The sequence below is a fragment of the Trichechus manatus genome, unplaced genomic scaffold, assembly GCF_000243295.1.
Source record: "Trichechus manatus latirostris isolate Lorelei unplaced genomic scaffold, TriManLat1.0 scaffold00051, whole genome shotgun sequence".
NCBI lineage: Eukaryota > Metazoa > Chordata > Mammalia > Sirenia > Trichechidae > Trichechus > Trichechus manatus.
The window spans coordinates 6,779,130-6,784,468 of NW_004443987.1; the positions used below are offsets into that span (position 1 = coordinate 6,779,130).

A 5,339-nucleotide genomic window follows, 5' to 3' on the forward strand; every position below is an offset into this window, starting at 1 on the left:
AAGCCCATTGTTCTGTTATTTGCTTCACTGTTTGCTGTATTGACTATAAAATAAACTCCTGGGACTGAAGCTGGGTTTGACTCCTCAGAGTGACCCTCCTGGCCTCACTTCTCTGTAAGAGTTGTGGCATTGGTTACTGTCTCCGCCGCCCCGACAACCGCCGCCACTGCGACAGATCATTTCTTTTTGGTACAGTGACTCTGTGTATTCCTTCCATCTTCTTTTAATGCTTCCTGTGCCATTTAATATTTTCCCTTTAGAATCCTTCAATATTGCAACTTGAGGCTTGAATTTTTTCTTCAGTTCTTCCAGCTTGAGAAATGCCGAGTATGTTCTTCCCTTTTGGTTTTCTACCTCCAGGTCTTTGCACATGTCATTATAACACTTTACTTTGTCTTCTTGAGCTGCCCTTTGAAATCTCCTATTCAGCTGTTTTACTTCATCATTTATTCCTTTAGCTTTAGCTACTTGATGTTCAATAGCAAGTTTCAGAGTCTCTTCTGACGTCTGTTTTGGTCCTTTCTTTCTTTCCTGTCTTTTTTTTTAAGTTAAAAATGCTTCCTTTATTACACAAAGCCAATACTGCTACTTCTAAGTTCAACTGTTTGTGCGTCTCTGTGATGTTGAGACAATCACATCCGATCCATCAGGAGCTGCTTCCTGGGAGTGTCATCCATCACACGTGCTTCCACTTCACACATAGTCAACTGCTCTAGGAAATGAAGACATTCCCCAGGCCCCCAAGTACACATTTACATTTACTTATGTTCTTCTACCCCTTACTGTACCAGAAGCAGCAAAAGTCCGAAGGAGACACAAAGATATCATAGGTGTCCTAGCTTGTCAATATATTGTTTGATCATTTTCATTAACAAAGTATATTACAGTGGAACCCTAATTTGCATTATCAATTAGTTGTTACAAGATATAGCACATTCTCCTGGGAACACACGATAATTTCCAGGATGCAAGGTCAACCCACCAGAACAGCCTCCAACTAGTGAGAAGAGAGCTCACCATGGTGCAGGGAGCTGCTTCCTGGATTCCCACCAAGTGCTGGAAATAGTGCTTTGCAAGATCAGCATTGGTTATAGTGTACACAGTAGGGAGGCAGTCTCCATTACACATCTGGTAGAATTAAAGATTGCCTGACTTAACCTTACTGTAGTTAGTGTATTAGTGTTGTTGTACGCTGTGAGGAGAATTATTTTCCATTATTCAGCTTACCTCAATGAAGAATAATGAATTTGGGCCAAAATTATAACCAAATTATGACCAATTTTCTAAGCAAAAGAAACAAAGTAACTGCCAAGGTTCACAAGGGAGTAATAATCTCTTCATATGGCCTTGTACTGTTTTATGAACTGCATCATTATAAATCCTGAGTTTAACAATAATCTTTACAAGCCAACTCATCAAAACAGGCATTTGGCCAGTAAGAATTTAATTTTACACAAATAAAACCTTAGACTTTAGATTTATTTAAGGCCATTTGCACATGTTTATAGACTATTTCATTTACTTTAGAAGATGGTAAGACAGCTCCCCCTCAGTGAGACCCTGGCCTAAATATATTTGCTTAACTTATACAGACAGAGAATAACATTGAACACAGAAGCTTTCAGTTTGTGGCAATGAATGATGGTCTACACGGGGCATCCTTCAAAAGCTACAATTAAGGATCCACCTAGCTTCTCAGCAATACAAGCCCGACTGAGGTCTTCTGGCCCATTCACTTGACATTCATGTTTTATGCCATGAAATTTCTTTTTCATGGCATCCTTGCAGCTTGCATAGATCATTTTACTTTTCAGAGGTGCTAGTTCTGGTGCCCACAAAAAAACATCAACTCCTTTTTTCTGGAATCCTTGGTTTCAAAGCTCGCACCATACAAAGCATAGCAACAATCTTTTTCAGGAAGCATTCCCACAAAATGCTTGAAAGGATCCGTTATGGTTACACCAACATCTCCAACCAAGCTCTCTTTGTCTTCTTCTACAATGATGCACTTTTTGTCGGCACTGAGACAAAAAATGACAGCCTTCTTGCTTTTCTTGATTTCTTCTGGTGTGGAGCACTTCCGAACTTTCATGTCATAAGAAATGCGACATACTTCATCAACAACTTGAACTGCTGAAGCCATCTTTGTTGGGGCAGTCACAGAGACGCAGGGAAGGGAGTTGGCTGGCACGGGACCAGGCCACCTCTTTCCTGTCTTTTTAGTGACCTCTTGCTTTCTTCATGTATGATGTCCTTGATGTCATTCCATAACTCATCTGGTCTTCGGTCATTAGTGTTAAACATGTTAAATCTATTCTTGAGATTGTCTCTAAATTCAGGTGGGATTTGATCAAGGCCGTTGGTTTTGTATAAATGCCCTTTATTAATGTTGAGAAATTTCCCTTCTATTCCTATTTTGCTGAGATTTATCGGGAATGGGTGTTGGACTTTATCAAATGCCTTTTCAGTGTTGATTGAAATGATCATGTGATTCTTTTCTTTTGTTATTGATCTGTTCAGTTTTTCTAATTCTGTTTGTGTTAGTTTAGAAAGGTATAGTGTGGTACATTTCCTGTAAGTTTTCAAACTTGTTGAAGTACAGTCTTTCATAGTACTCTGTTATGATCCTTTTTATTTCACTTGGTTCTGTTGTAATGTCACCCATCTCATTTCTTATTTGGGTTATTTGCTCCCTCTCCTGCTTTTCTTTTGTCAATTTGCCCACTTGTTTTTTGATTTTGCTGATCCTTTCAAAGAACCAATTTCTGGTCTTGTTGATTCTTTCTATTGTTTTTGTGTTCTCTAGTTCACTTATTTCTACTCTAATCTTTATTTTTTCCATTTTTCTGGTGATTGTGGGCTTCTTTATCTGCTCTCTTTCTATTTGTTTGAGTTTTAGGGTTAATGTTTTGATTTTGGGTCCTTCATTTTGAATGTGTGTGTTTATTTCTATACATTAACCTCTGAGCACTGTTTTTGCTGTGTCATAAAGGTTTTGGTAAGATGTATTTTCATTCTCATTCTATTCCAGGAATTGTTTGATTCCATCTTTGATTTATTCTATTACTCCGTGGTTCTTAAGCAAGGTGTTATTCTGCTTCCTTGCTATTCCTGTTATTGATTTCTATTTCTATGGTGTCGTGATCGGAAAACGTGTTTTGTGACTTCCGGGCAACATGGTGCTATAGTCAGAAGCACCATGCCGTCCCTCCACAGCAAAGATCAGAAATACTAAGTCAAATAGTCACAGTTCAATCCTGAAACCCTAAGCATCAAATGAAGAGATAAAGAACTCAGCCAAGCACCGAATGGAATAAGAAACTAACCGAGAACAGAGAGGGAGGAGAGATACATGCAGAGGTCCCCTATCAGCTACCGCAGCACGGATGCACCGTCTTGGACTCCAATCGGAGATCAGTGAACAGGGGGTATGAGAAAGCAGCTTCATGGAGCTTCCAGCAGGAGATAGAACAACTGGTAACCAGCGATATAGGCTTTCCCACCCCCACCCTTCTTCACCCCCACTTAGACTCCTCTGCTTCCTGTAGCCACAGTCTCTTGGCGAGGAAGCACCAGCCTCACCCGAGTGTCACTTGGATTCCATCCATCCACGCTGGCCAGCTCCCTGAGTGCCTTTTTTTGGCTGTTGGTGTTGCTTAGTTCCACTTCTTTAGATTTCTTCCTTACCTCTCATCATCTCCCCCTCCTTTCTCTCAAATACCTGGCTCTGTGCTCCATCTTTGCTTCTTCCTGAAAGGCTGCAAAACACCGCTCGACAGTGAAAATGTTTCCCACCCATGCCACCACGCTGGTGGGATGCACGGGGCTTTTTTGTTTGTTTGCTCTGATTTGTTCTGTTTTGCTTTGTTTGTTTGTTTGTTTCTTTCTTTTCTGTGCTTGGGAGCCCCTTCTAGTCAAGCAGTACTGCGCGGCTTGGAAGCTACTCTTTTACTCCGTGCAGGCGCACAGTGACATTCCTGGAGGAATTTTTTCTTTATTGTTTTTGTTTCTTTGTATTGTTTTCTTCTCTTATTCCCTTTTGGTCTTTCTTAATTTCTAGTTTCTCTATTTATTCATTTTTTTAACCCTTTTTCTATTTTTTTCATTTTCGTTTTTCCCCATTTCTCAGTCTCTCATCTCTCCACTCCAATAGAAAGCTCCCTTAACACTCTTCTTTTGTTTGTGTGTATGCTTTTGGTTCCAGTTCCTCTTTCCTCTCTCTCATCTTTCCCATACCCATCTAAGCTTCATACATCACAATCTACCCCCTCCTCCCTGCCTACCTGCACTGTGTGCTGAAAATCACACTCCCAAGCAGCACAAGCATGGCCTACTGGAACCTGCCCTGCACTGATTCCTGGTACACACTGTCAGCCCTGGTATGGGCCACAAAAAATCCATCCCAGCAACTCCCCTTCAGTTGGACCTGCCTTGCTGTATCATACCTGAGAGACTGACCCTGCCCATTGGAGAAGGAGGTGAAAAGTATCATGCCCACAGATGAGCAAACCACAAAGAACACACAGCCCGCCTGCTCAGACATAACCAAATAAAACAAAAAATCAGGATGAAACAAACAAATCTACAATCAATAAACGAGGAAGATAACCAATGCATGCCCTGAAGAGAGCAGACAATATCAAAACTTTTACAAAAACAGGACAGGATGGTTCCAGTAGGCATCCACAATAAAACACCAGATGACCTTCCAGTAGAAGAAAAGGCACTAGACCTAACTGATAGGAAATTCAGATCTCTAATACTCAGCATTATCCAAGAGTTGAAGCAAAAAGCAGACAAAAATGAGGAAAAAATAGACAAATTCATGTAAAAGGGAAACAAAATCATGGAAAATACAGACAAAAAATGGAAGAATTTAAGAAAATAATACAGGAACTAAATTCTAAAATAAATTCACAACTAGAAATCATACAAAAGCAACAATTAGAAATCCAAAAGCTAAACAACAAGATTTCAGAAATGGACGGTGTCATAGAAGGGCTGAGGAGCAGATTTGAAACGATGGAAGATAGGATCAGCGAAATTGAAGACAAACACTTGGCTACAACTCTGAGGAAAAGTCATAAAAAAATGAAGAAAAATGAAGAAACCTTGAGAATTATGTGGGATACAATCAAAAGCAAAAATCTGTGAGTGATCGGAGTTCCAGAACAGGAGGAGAAAACAGAAAACACAGAGAGGACCATTGAACAACTACTGAGAGAAAACTTCACCAATATCATGAAAGATGAAAAGCTGACCATCCAAGAAGCTCAAGGAACCCCATATAAGATAGACCCCAAAAGAAAATCACCAAGGCATATCATAATCACACTCGC

General features: G+C 40.1%; 1 pseudogene; it reads right to left on the reverse strand.

Moving 5' to 3' along the window:
• Positions 1-1,646: 1,646 nt before the first annotated feature.
• On the reverse strand, positions 1,647-2,143 carry LOC101361944 (destrin pseudogene; annotated as a pseudogene).
• Positions 2,144-5,339: the final 3,196 nt, after the last annotated feature.